Source organism: Callospermophilus lateralis, chromosome 8 (genome assembly GCF_048772815.1).
Source record: "Callospermophilus lateralis isolate mCalLat2 chromosome 8, mCalLat2.hap1, whole genome shotgun sequence".
Taxonomy (NCBI): Eukaryota; Metazoa; Chordata; class Mammalia; order Rodentia; family Sciuridae; genus Callospermophilus; species Callospermophilus lateralis.
In genome coordinates this window covers 52047770-52062855 of record NC_135312.1, presented here as the reverse complement: position 1 = coordinate 52062855, position 15086 = coordinate 52047770, and positions in this window count along the sequence as shown.

Genomic DNA, 15086 nt, shown 5'->3' with positions numbered 1-15086 from the left:
TTTAGAAATGTAGTAATGCCTACCTGCTTTCTCTTATCAAATAGAAATATGTGGGAAATATTTGGTTTCATGAGCTCATTCCCTTTTGCTCTTTGCCCTTTAAAAATGTTCACCTAAATGTCCTCATTATCATTCCTTCTTTGGGTGGATATATAAAATATCAATTTTTTGATTTTTGATTGAACAGACCAGAAGGGTCTGACTCTAACAAAGAAATAGCCTGAGTTTGCTTTAATTATACCAGTACAGACAAAAGGGGTTCAGTAGGTATAAGATTTTCAGTGTAGCAGGGGATCCTCTGGTAAACAGGTTGTTTTTCACTTAGTAGGTCACGGCCATCTCTGCCCACTTCTGGGGAGCTGTTGTTTGATTAAGACTCTGAGCTAAGGCAGAGAACCAGCATGATCAGGGCTTTGGGAATTTCACACAGGAGTTCCCAGAAAAGCAGATTCCCAGCCTTAAGTTGGCTCAAACAAACCTGTAATTCATATACAGCTTCCAAAAATCTTACACAATTATGAAGTCATAGTGTTAACAGACCTGGGAACTTCTGAGACACTGAGGCAATGCGAAGACCCCCTTCAAACCCCGAGTCTTGTGATCAGTTGAGAATAATTTCAGACATGTCACTCAGAGTAACAGGAATGAGTTTACTGAAGGGATATAGCAAAAGGGAAAGGGCACACTCTCAAAGGAGAGAATTGTTCCTCTCAGAGAGGAGAAGGGAAATGAGCCTCTCCTGCACTCGGGTTTCATTGGGTATACCAGAGAAGTTTCCAGTAAGTTCCGCCCAGCTCCACCTTGGGATTTTGACTGAGAGCAGGGTGACATCAGACTTTGAAGTACTGACTGTCATGGCAACTCTAGGTCACCTTGGCCCATGCTGAGTAGTTCCGATTGGATTTTGCTGTTGTTTTAGAACCTGGGACTGCACTCAGTGCTCTTGACCACTGATCCCATATCCCTAGGCCTATTTTGTATTTTATTTTTGTATTTTATTTACAGACAGAATCTCACTGAGTTACTTAGGGCCTTGCTAAGCTGCAGAGCCTGGGTTTGAACTCATGATCTTCCTGCCTCTGCCTCCTGAGTCCCTGGGATTATAGGTGTGCACCATTGTGCTCATCTTCTAATTGGATTCTTACCCACACATTCTTACTGATTTTACATTTAGGAAGAACTATTGTCATCTTCCAGAGTTTCAGGATCTTAAGACAATTGTCTCTTGGGTTCCTCCCATTAACATTATCTTGAGTCTGCATTTTTCCTGCAGTTAACAGGTTATTTGCTGAGAAATGTGACATATCCTGTCCACTTAGGCCAGGCAGGGCTGCAAGTCAGTTGCTTCTTGGAAAATAAAACATGTTGGGGGTCAGCACAGTGAGCCCATTTTCGAGAATTATTCTCTCAACTTTGTGTTCCCATCATTCTCATATGTCTGTTCCCTAATGAGAAGAATTATTTTTAAAACTATCACTTAATAAACTCAAAGTACTGAAGAAAAATGTACATTGAAGTGTCAGAAAGCTTTAGCCATCCCTTGTATAAGACACACCAGGAACGCATATACCCAGCACATGGAAATCTGAGGAATTCCTTAGGCAACTTCATAGAGTATACTATTGCAATGTCCATTTTCTTTATTTTTGAAAACTAATTTTAACACTTCAGGAAATGTCTTGATGAATATAAGCACACAGATTGAGGACTTACGCACATATTTCTAATACAACTTTCTACGTAGTACTGAGAGAATTGATTCCCTTTAGTTCAATTAGATTCTTAATTTAGAAAAAAAATTGTCACTTTACCTAATGAATTCCTACTCATTTGGGTGACAATGGTTTTATCCCAGATTAGGAGGCCTATAATGTGGTTTCTAGCACTTCCATATTTCTTCACTAAGGGTTTGCAATTCATTCTCTTTAAGGCATATAATGATGAAGCATAGAAATGCAAGTTATTAGTCTTCTGTTTAAATTGTCAAATAAAAAAATGAGTGAAAGGATTTCTATTATATATTCTTAACTACTTCCATCTCTTTTAAATTTATTTTATGTAGTAAATATTTGCAAGCTCCTAACATGAACCCAAAGCAGTAGAAGATATAAAGAGCAAAAATCATATTCAAACTCCTTTCAGTTCACTTGCAGAAACAAGGATCAGAGTTCTTCCTCCGAATTGTACAAAAGAGATGGAAGAATGCTGGAAAGTTCTTTCCATTAGTCTCATACATTGAATGAATTTATAACTCAAAATATTTATTTACATTTGTGTCTATTATCATTCCAGATTTAGAGGAAAAATAAATACATGGTTAGCTCTATACAAGCTGGCTTACTATGATGATATTTAAGATTTGGAGTAAAGAAATGATTACACATAGTGTGTTCCTCACATTTTCTCACATTGTGTCATATATATTTTTATATGACACAATTTACAGATATGTAAATATAAGCAACATATATATAATAAATAGACTTATATACATATTTTCCATGCACACATATTAAAGAAACACATGAGTTTATTAAGCTACATGCACTTTTAAACAGATTTGCCTTCATTATTGAAAGTCCTTTCAGACACCAGGCATATGTGTATTTACATGACAATTTCCCAATAGTTGTAGGACTACAGCTTTAATCTTCTTTTTCCTGTTCAGTATGACCCACTACATTATCAGAGACAGTGGCCAAGCAGATACCTGGCTCATTCATACCTACTGGATTCAGAGTTTTCTTTCCCAACCCTAACAAATGTTCATTTTGTTGGAGGACTCCACTGCAGACCAGCCAAACCTCTGCCCAAAGTAAACCTGTTCCCATTTCGTTGTTTCTATCTTTCTTACATCTTCATCAGGTATGATTCTCTCTTTCTTGCTCAAAATGACTCACTCACAGTGACAGAATTACCTGAAATGGAGCAAAGATTCTATAAGTTGGAATTCTTGCATACTATACCACCACCTGTATATGAATTTCATTTTTGCTACAGAAGAATAGGGACTTTTGATGGGACTTTTGAGGATAGGGTCAAATAAATGAAGATCTTCTTACCACAGAAGAAAATACCAGTCATTCTCTGAAAGAATATAGAGAAGGGACTAACATGTACCACAGGAAAATACTGAATATGCAGAAAAACAATGTAGCACAGTCTCTGTCCCAAACACCCTTTCATTCTGCATTGAAAGATAGACTGTGAGCAAGAAAGAGAAATTGTATGAAAATTGTTATAACAAGGAAAGACCAGAAGTGTTTCCTGTCTACCCCAATGGTACTGGTGTGCTCAGGAAAACTCTCTGAGAAGACAGTCTCCATACCACAGCTGCCTGACAGAAAGAACAGAAAAAAATGTATGTTGCACACATAGCAAGGAATACAAATTGCACGTTTTTAATGAGTACCTATTAATTTGTACCACTTCTGTTAGTAGGCTGTCCTGAGTTTATAATTATAAACAGATCTAAAAGCATATTTAAAAGAATCAAAGAATTGATGTATATTTATATTTAATGAATATCACATCTTCATGACATAATTTGAAAGCAAGCATTTTCTGCTACATCATTACTTGATCTTCCAAAGGATATTTTTGCCCAAAGTAAACCTGTTTTAGTAAACAGAAAATCTGATTTTATTCAAAGTTCAGAACCAAATATGATCATTCTCCATTCCACAAGCAGATAAATGAATATTCTGCAAAGTCCAACCCTTGGCTAAATGATTTCTCCATTCACAATAAGGGATAATGACAGTGTCAATAGAAAAGTTAAGAGAACAGGTAAAATAAGAAAAGAAAAGGGATGATTAGCAGACTAATCATGACCAATAAGAAAGGCTATTATGGTAGTGAAGTTTTGGAAACAAGATTCACATCCACATTGGTGATTTTCCTATCTATGTGAATTCTAATTGCTCCAAAGAGCTTCCCTGTCATTCGCCATTAGATTCCCAGAAATTTCTGTAATTTACAGGGATCAGATATTTGGAAAATATAGGAAAAAATATGAAAAATACACATTATCTTATTTATGGTATATTTTAAAATAGCTAGATGTAAGGTTTTGAAAAGTTCCCAACATGAAGAATTGATAAATACCTGAGGTGATACAGGCATTTTCATTACACATTATATACATGTATTGTACTATAACATAAATCTCCTCAAATTATATAACTGTTTTGAGAAAATCAAAATTTTACAGATTGCAGTAAAGGAGAAAAATAAAAGTGCATTTTTGCCATTTACTTTACAATAAAATTGATAAATTATGTAGAGGCAAACAATTAAGGTGTATATAATATTTATAGTAGTTATTGATAAGTGTAGTTATAGTAGTTATTGATAAGACAAACACTGAAAGATAATTACATACATAATATGGAAGAGTGATGTTAAAGCTTATACTTCTTTCATGTTATTACAATCATTTTATCAAAGAATACTGAACTCCACTGTCAGCCATTATGCAAATATATTTGGAAAATGAGGGAAAATGGTAAGTAATATTATTATTTTCTAGGAGGATGAAAAAGTCTACATAATAGGATTAGAGTTCTCTAAATATATGCCTTATATATGCACCTAGTTGTATGAATAGAAAACAAAACAGAACAAAAACTCTCATATTTATGTGTTTTTTTTTATCTAGGATGGAACCCAGGTCCTCATGCATATTAAGCAAATGTTGAGACATTGAGCTGTATCTCCAGCCCTTAAAAATTAATTAAATCAATTTAAATTTTGAAAAATAAGATTATTAGTAACTAATTTCCTTTTTCATAATATTTCAATATTTATAATAAACTTTTAAATTTTACAACAGTGTTACAGAATAAGGATGTCTTTTCATCATCAGTGGTTAATCAATAATAGAAATATTTGTTACTTAATCATGTAAGTAATACACAAATTTAATTAATTAATTAATTAATTAATAGGAAAATATTTTCCACAACCTGGATATAGGAGGACTTAAGCACAGAATCAGTGAGATTAAATAGTGAATAAAATTGCCTACAGTACTAAAGGTCTTCTGAATCACATTGAATATCTGATGTACTGTATGAGTCACAGGAATACTGCATTCATCAAGAGCAGATGCCATCAAGCTAAAATTATAATTTTGGACAATGCTCTATAGATAATATAGGGCCTATAAGTCAAATAGTAAATTATTTTAAACTTTTCCTTTAAATCTTTTTTTTCAAAGTTTAACCAATACTTAGTAAGCAAAATATATTACTTGGTTTGTGAGTATGTAGACATTATTTCACAGATGAAAACAGAAAACAATAAATTGAAAACAAAAACAATAAGAAGCACAAGAAAATAATTTTGACAAATTTCCAATAATTTTTGGATCTCCATTTCATATTTTGGAGGGAGACTTTATTGAACAAGCAGAATTATTCTTATATATATATATAAATATATATATAAATTATAGAATATAATATAACAAGAATCAGAACCAACTGTTAGGATAATTCTAAGACAATTCCAGAAAGCATGTTCTTTTTCTTCAGGACTTTTCTAAAGATTAAAGTGAGTTAATGAACTGTATGCCTAGATCTCTACTGGAGAAAAGCCTGGTGGAGCTCTCCCACCAGTGTGCGAGTTTTTTCTGGAAGACACAGTAAGGTGATAACAAGCATCTGTCACAGCCAATTCTATGCAGCACAGTCTACTGAAATCTCAGTTTTACAATGTGAATTCAAGGCAAACATGCCATAACTAAACAAGTAAAGAAATATGTTCATCAAACATGTAGCCACAAATTTGTATGGAGAATCTATAGACCTATAACTATTTGATAGAAATTCTAAATTGTAATGCCAGAACCCTAAACTCCAGGGATTCTTAAACTCCCAAGTATAGCAAGGTTTTAAGATGGAATTTATTATATTATTATTAAATTTAAATTATAGGGAATTTTAGAGAACAGAGAAAGGTAAGTAAAAATTCATCTGAATTGTACCTAACTTTACTTATACAGAAAGAAAGGACCAAGAAGTGACCATATTGCATCATATAATCCTCACCATCATATTATTGTGTACAACAGAATCTTGCACAAAAACAGGTTAGTAGTCAATGTTTTTTTAGTAAAACCAGCACAATTTTTAAAAAGGCTTCACATAATGACCCTTTTTTTGAAAAAAAAAAAAATACAAAAAACAAACCATAAGATCTGCAAAGAGTATTCAGTGAAATTTGGCTTTTTAAAAATTTCGAGATAATTTCCTTGAAATAAACACAAGTGATTCAGCAAAAGTATAAGCAAGTACAAATAAAGATGGAATACGATCCTATAGCATACTGTAATACAAGAATATATATTAATAATTTATGACAGATGAGTAGAAACTATCATATCATTTCTTGGCAATATCACCTACATACAAGGTATTCTAAATATCCACCTCACTACACTTACATAAAAAGTTTTCATGACAATCTTATCACGTTTAAAGGAAGAAAAATATCAGGATCATTTCAGTAGTTCTAAAAATCACTGTGATGGGGTTTTGCAAGAGAGGAGAGGCATTCTGCTTGTCTCTGAAAACAACAACAGAAAGGATTTATAATCAATATGCATGGTGGAGACACATTAAAAACATATTAGTAAGAACAAACATTGGAGGTCAAGGAGATTCTTGGGAAAACAAAGTAACTATGTTCTTCTTTTTAATTTTTTTATTTATTCTTTTTAGTTATACATGACAGTAGAATCTATTTTGACATATCATGCATACATTGAGTATAATTTTCCATTCTTGTGGTTGAACATGGAGCACATAGGAAAGATATGTCTCATTCATTCTACTATTTTCCCATTTCCCTCCCTACTCTTTTTCCCCAAGATCACCCTGTCCAATCCAATAAACCCCACCTCTTCACCCCCATCTGTAACCCCATCAACTGTGAGTTGCAACTGCATATCACAGAGAATATTGTGCCTTTGCTTTTGAGGGATTGGCTTATTTCACTTAGCATAATAGTCTCCAGTTGCATCCATTTACCAGAAAATGACATAATTCCATTCTTCTTTATGATGGTGTAATATTCCATTGTGTATATGTACCACATTTTCTTTATCCATTCATCTGTTGAAGGGCACATAGGTTGGTTTCATAATTAGCTATTGTGAATTGAGGTATTATAAACTTTGATGTGGCTTCATAAATATAGCATGCTGATTTTAGGTCCTTTGAGTATATGCTGAAAAGTGGAAAAACTAGATCAAATGGTGATTCCATTCCAAGTTTTCTGAGCTCCATACTGCTTTCCATATTGGTTGTACCAATTTGCAGTTCCACCAGCAATGTATGAGTGTACTCTTCTCCCCACATCCTTGCCAACATTTCTTATTACTTGCATTCTTGATAATTGCCATTCTGACTGGAGTGAGATGAAATCTCACTCTAGTTTTAATTTGCAATTATCTAATTGCTAGTGATGTTGAATATTTTTTCATATATTTGTTGACTGATCATATTTTTTTGAATGTACTTTCTGTTCGGTTCCTTTGCCAATTTATTGATTGGGTTAGTTGTGGTTTTAGTGTTCCATTTTTTGAGTCCTTTCTATGTCCTGGAGATTAATACTCTATCTCAGGTACAAGTGGCAAAGATTTTTCCTCTTTCCATAGGCTCTTTGTTCATGATTTGTTTCCTTTGCAGTGAAGACACTTTTTAGTTTTATATTGTCCCATTTACTGATTCTTGATTTTATTTCTTATGTTTTAAAAGTCTCATAACAAGTTTCCACTGAACACAGAACACTGCTCAGACGACATGTGCAGAATCGTAGAAGGTAAGGAAAATGATTCCATATCCATAGTTACCAGAGAGAAAAGGTTTAGAATTCTTGTTAGACTGATTTTGCAGGATCCTAGCTAAAAGTGGATATTCCAAAAAATACCCAAGATTTAAACAGTCAGGATCTATAAGAGAAAAGTGATCTAAAGATTCTGACCAGACTTTTTCAAGGACAGAATCTACATCAATCCTCCTTGTAGTCAATGAGTTTGAAAAATCATTTCTTTCTCTGAACAATCCAAATTGATTTACTCATCTCATCACTCTCTGTTGATTTCTCAACCAGCTCTGTCCTAGGTTGAGACTGGTAGCATAGAATATTTGCTGAATGATGTTAACAGTGAGATATTTAATGAAAAATTTTCCATTAAAACAAAACAAAAAGTTTAATATTTAGTTGTTTGCTGTCTCATTTGTGAGGGAAGTCAATTGAGATCTCTAGTCTTCAGTCCAAATCACCATTAATTGATGGAGTGAGGATGGGAATGACCATCTGACAAATTTTCTGGTGTACAATTTGAGTTTTTGGTGATGGTTTAGATATCAATGTCACAGTCACAGTCACAGTTATTTCTAAAAGCAAAACATGAAACCATTCAACTTAAGTAGTTGTGATATCTTTAGAGAGCCCAATAAGTATCTGCAAAGTCAGGATATAATTCTCTATGGACAAAGTCAAGAGGCCTGAAGCAAATATGAACAGTTTTATTTGGCAGTTATAGTCACATATGGAAAGGCACTAGAATTTAAAATTCATTGAGGGTGGACACATGAAACTGTTAAATTTACATGTAAAAGCATAACAAAGTAATGTGCTATAACATTCCATTTTAATAAAATGTACCTACAATCCTTAAGCTCATTTAAAATCAGTGATAATCTAAATAATGTTATTCTTGACAAAATGTGTCTCACTTCTTTGGATTTATAGGATTATTTGCATCAGTGCATAAAGAATGGGAATTGACTACATAGGACTTTGTAAGTTTGCCTTGTTGATTCTTTTTGCTAGGAGTATAAGATGAAAATTCTAATCTCCCCTTAAGGCTGGGAAATCAAGTCAGTTGTCAGAATTCACCTTTAATCATTTTAGATTTGGGTAAATTTCTCTTTTTTTTGCAGTCCCCAAGATATTTTTAGGTTCATGGACCTGGTGAGAAATACCTTGTGTATAAATGCAGATAGGAGAGAATCCTCATGGCTCTCTTGTCATAAAATAATATCTTGGTTTATTAACAAAACCAAATACATTAAGTTAAATTCATGTCAAAATTGCATAAATACATAGTTACCTTCTTTAATTAGTGTTTCAGTGGTTAATTTTAGTTTAAATGGATAGGTATGTAATTATCATATAGAAGGTAATGGTACATATCATGTTATCAAGGTGAGATGAAGATTTTTAAAAACTGTTCTGAGGAAGAAATACTATGAATCAGCAAAACTAGATATCATCTCAAGATTCATCTTGTTATCCCTATGTAGCCAGTTAATACATACAGAACAAAAATTTAACCTTGTAACATACTTAATATTGATTGTTAAGAAACACAACTTTGTTTATTAAACCCATGTCAAACTGATCTTTTTTACCAAATATTTTATTCAAATCATGTGAATATGAAGTATGTTTGGATTTCTTTTTTTCCTCTTTATTTCTAGATGTTTGGTTAAATCTAATATCTACATGTGCTGATTTAACTCTAAGTTAATGTGAATAGAAATCTCTTGAATTTCATAAATTTCATAAGAAGGGCACTTTAGCTTAGGAAATATCATGTATATTTAATACATACTATTATGTATTATGCATAAATAAATACACTACATAAACATGAACAGACACCTTCACAGATCCTATGGCCTTCATTCTAAAATTTCAGCCAGGGATTAGAAAGCAGTATAGTACAAAACTTCATGCTTTACTCCTGTAATGGTTAGTTTGAATTGTCAACTTGATTGGATTAAGAGACACTGAGGATTAAGAGGCTAATGTGTGTGACAGGGTGTGTCTAGGAATGATTGGCATGTGGGATAGCCAACGGAAATGGAGACCCTTCCTAAGTATGGGCAGCACCATCTAATAGGATGATGGGTTGGATAGAATTAAAGTTAGAAGAACCAGGAAGCAGCAGCAGATGCAAGCTTGATTCTTCTTGAATGGGTTCTTGATTGCTCCTGCAATCATCTGAGGATATCAGACTCTCACTTCTTCACTCTTCCAAAGCAGTATCTGCCAGTGGTTCTCCAGAAGCCTTCAGTCCTAGACTAGGGTAACACCATTGATCTCTTTTGTTCTGGGGCTTCAGGTTTTTGGACTGCACAGCTTCTCCAGCCTGCAAATTGTAATTCTGTACTATCCAGCTTCTGGTCATCTAAGCTAACCTAATATGTCCCCTTTATATAATTTTACTTCCTGTTGATTCTGTTTCTCTAAAGAACCTGGACTAATACAATCATCATATAATATTTCATCCAAACTGTGTTTTTCATAAAAATGTAACAAGATGAAATGACCTATCCAATATTCAGTAAGATCTTGAACTAATATTTGTGAAGGCTTTTAATATTTTATTTTCTGTTTACATAAAGCATCTATCTTATGGAGGCTGAATGTTAGGCTGAGGAGAGAGATCTTTGGCCCTCTAGTGGATAACATATTTGTTTTATTTCTAATTAGCCTTTTTTTCCATTCAAACTCAAGTAGTTGCCTCTAGGGGATCCTCAGTCTCTTACATGCTCTCAGTTGAGTCAAAGGAATAGTGACTGGAAGAACCTGGAAGCTGAAAGGGGAATTATAAATGTGGCCAGAGGCACAGAGTGAAAGAACTAGTATGACCTCAAAAGGCAACATATCAAAGGGTGTGAAGGAGCTGAAGGGCACTAGGAAGGTAGAAAAAGAGCAAGGAGAGGAAGTAGTGATGGAAAGGAAGAGGTTTTAGGGAAGCCAGTGTGGGTGATCATAGGTTTTGAAGAGAAACTTGCACACATATGACCTTAGTCTCAGTAGTGAAGTGTTAGATAAACACTAAGTATCTAATATGAATTTATAGATAGGCTGTTTGTCATATACATATATCTTCTATAACTTATGTTATTGGGACTTTGCTTACCTATGAATCTTAGGAAATAGTAGCATGGTTCCTAAACAGAGATGAAATTTAAATATATTGCACTGTTAAAAAATCCATTAAAAAGACAAAACATTCCATGTATATTCAGTATCTAGATGACCAAAACTTGGAAAAACAGAAAGTAGAAATATGATAGTCAAGACAGAGCCTAGAGAAAAGAGAATTGTGTCCAATTTATATAATTTCTTGGTTTTGCAAAGTAGTAGTGTTCTGGAATTGTTGGCATTAGGATGTAAATATATGTAACATTACTGAACTATGTACCTAACAAAATTTCAAATTATATATTTATGTTATGTGATTTGACTTCAATTTACAAAAGAATCACTATTCTGGTATGTCCTGAAAATATTTATTTTTTCTTTCCTTAAGTGTTTAAACCAGTCATTAGTCTTTGCTCTGCTCTTGGATTTGTGATCTCTGCAAATTGTCTCCTTCATAGGAAATAGAAGACTCTGTCTAGAGCTAGGAGAAATTGAGTTGTGGTGTTTTCTCTGGGGCCAATGGTTGGAAACATGACCAAAGAAAAAGCCAACGTGATTGCATGAGACTTTGCCTAGATTCCACAAAAGTTAGATAAGATGACCTAATGGTACAGAACTATGGAAAGAGTCTATTGAACTGTCTATAGGGTCTGATAACAGACATTTCCTTGCAAAAGGGAAATTCTTGTGATATCTTTAATTTGTCTCAGCATTCACTTTCACTACCAGATAAACATGAATGCTGCTAAAATAATGCAGAATTTATTTGTGATTTAAAAAATTGGCATTAACACTGTGCTAAGAAAGAAATATATTTAACAGGTTCAGTGTGAAATTGATATTGTATTGGTATGCCATATACACAGGAAATTCCCAAATTATGCCCTGCTATGTCCTCTTGTACCATGCAGGACACTTGAGGACAGTGTACATATGAATGAAGTTACATTTTAATAAGCACTAGCACAGTGATGACAAGTAAGTATTAAACAGAGAAATCTCATCCCACATATTGTTATGGCTGTTTACCAGTGAGGAGTCCTTGCTTTCCAGAATGCTGAAGTATAACACCAGAGAAGCAGACCCAGGCAAGGTTAGAGTCCATAGTAGAAGCTTTATTAAAGGACAATAGAAAAGACTTTTCCCTGGAGGAAGAAGGGGAACCTAGATGTGGAAGTCTTGCTTCTTTTATAGCTAAGGTCTTCTCTCAGCTTTCCCACATTCCTGTCACATTCCTGTCCTTTGTTCTCTGTTATCTTGCAGTGATGGAATGTAGGTGGGAAAGAGTGGGGACAGGTGGGCTGAAGGAGTAATCTGGGCAGGAAGGGCTTTTGGATTAGCATCACCATGGCTCTGGGCCTTGGGGACATTTTCAATTCCCCCAACTGCTACCCTGTTTTCCTGGATTCCATTCTCAATAATGTCCTCTATTTTATTCATATATTTACCTAACTACACTAACTACCTATTCCATTCATCTCCTAAATGATGAAAGAGAGCTATTCCTGGTGTTGTCTATTTGCCATTCAAAGATGGAAAGGCTGGGTAACTACCAAACCAACTAGACTTGGAGAAAAAGAAGAATTAATCTGCCCTGGTGACTGGCCAGGCTAGTTTCTCAAGATTGAAGATGATTGAGTTAGGTTGGAGATAGAAAGCTGCCATCACCATGGACTCTGTGGCTTAGAAAAAATGTGATTCCACAGAGAAAAACAATATAATAATTTATTTTAAGAAAGGAAGTCTGAGTAAACTTTCTCAAATATCACTCAAAAGGAAAAAAGTGAAATATTCAGTTAAAAATTATACTACTGTAAAATATAGATTCATAAAGAATAACAAATGTAGGAGGTTATTAGAAATGTTTATGTATCTTATTGTCCTTAAATTATAATAACTATCAGTATTTAAATATATATATATATATATAATATATATATATATACATATATATATTAAAATATTGATAAAACAATTAAACATAGCATACCAAACATTGATAAATATAAATATTCTTACATAAAACATTCTTCTCTATTTAATTACTATTTCAGTGGTTCACATTATTATTCTTTATTATTTCTTGTTTTTATATCTCATTTCATTATCTGTCATATGAGTAGCATTCAGCTATAGAATTTCTTAATCTCTTCCAAACATTAATATGCTATATTTGAAATTGTCTCAAGGAATGAGAGGTCTGCTTTACTCTAAGAGGTTTTATGGGGATTTAATGGCAAGAAACTAGATACATTAGGACCCAATACTCAACTGTATAAGTGGATTCCTCAAGGTTGAAAATATGAAGAAAAGTCAATCTGAAATATAATAGTTAAGTGTATTTTTTAATCCCTAAGTTTTATGTATTTACTCTCTTGTCAAAGAAAAACAGACACTGAACAACTATTTGCATTTGATTATATGTAGCATAATAAACTATCTATATTTCAGTTGTAATTCCCTTTCATAGTTTTTTAGTAAATTCCTGCATTGTGTCTGTCTCCAATTTCTCCAATTTTAGACTTATCCTTTGAACTACCACAGGACTATTTGAAATGCCATAAAAATAAGATACTGTTCCTTTGCTAAATGTTCTCTGCATTTGTACATTCTTAATCATGAACTGTATTTTATTTCATGATGTAGTGTAGTCAGTCCTACCTCTGATTCCAGCACCACAACCACCTTGCTCCCTGCTGCCTTGGACAATGCATAACAGACTCAAATTGTCATTATTCCTTTAATAGGACACATTCACGTCCTTCAGTGCCAATGACTACACTTGGAATTATTACTATCAGAATGTGCTCTTTCTTTTTCTCCACATGGCAGCCTTTCTTCATCTTTCAAGTCTCAAGTCACACACTTCCATGTAGACTTCACTTATCTCATCAATGGACTTAGGTGCTTCTTGCTTTGAGATTTAAAAGCAAGAGCAGAGGCTAAGCTTTCGCCCCACAGAATGTCATGCTTCCTACAAGTAAGTCTTGAGTACAGCAGAAAGTCTTCTAGAACTCTGGAAACCCATTCTGGAACACAGACCAACATGAATCATCTCAGAGGACACAGAGAAGACTTGTCAGGTGCAGGCACAGGAAGAGCCCATGACATGACTGGGGTACAGGTACCAGAGACAGACCACGTGGCCTTTCCCAGCTGTGTACAACTGCTCTAGTTACTTAACTTCTCTGCACCTCATCTTCTTTTTTCTAAAGTCAAGTCACCATAGTATCAATCTTTTATGGTCATTGTGGAGTTCAAATAATAAATTCTGTTTAAATATTCTAAAAAAAATAAAAATAAAAGCAATTTTAGTGCAGTTTTCATTGTTATAATACTCTGCTATCTAAAAAATAATTAATTTTCCATGGTTTATGTTCTCATCTTATTTCTGACTTATAATTGATAGTTTGCTTTAATTTATTCTAATCCTAGGTCATCCCCAAACCAAAGTTTTATAACTCATGGTGGAACTAATGGCATCTCTGAGGGGATCTATCATGGGATCCCTATGGTTGGTATTCCATTGTTTGGGGATCAAACTGATAATATTTCTCATATGAAGATCAAAGCAGCAGCTGTTACATTGGATTTTCACACAATAACAAGTATTGATTTGTTTGAAGCATTAAATAGAGTCATCAAAGACCATCTTGATTATACCAAATTTTTTCATTTAGGTGTATCATATAGATAGACTCCCTTGATAGTGAAAACAATTTTTTTCTTATTTTCAGTCCATTTTTCAATAATTAAAATAATTTAGACAATGTGATATGTGCTTTTGCTAAATCAGTTCTTTTAAATTTGAAAATCAAACTGATAACATTGACTACAAGACTAGTTATCATAAAATCCATGTGATTCTAAAAAATATTTCCTGTGTAGCTAAATGTAAACAATTTTTTTCAGTAATACAACAAATACATAGAAAAGCTAAATGAATTTAAGGGAATTTTAAATAATATTTCAAAACCTCGATTTTTAAAATTAATAATCTTTTATATATTGTATACACTATTATGAAGTATGAAATGATTTGATAATATATGTAATAGCCAATCCAGTTAATTTTTATTTCTATCATTTAAATAGTAACACTTTCTATTTCAATGAAACTTTAAACTCCTCTTTTC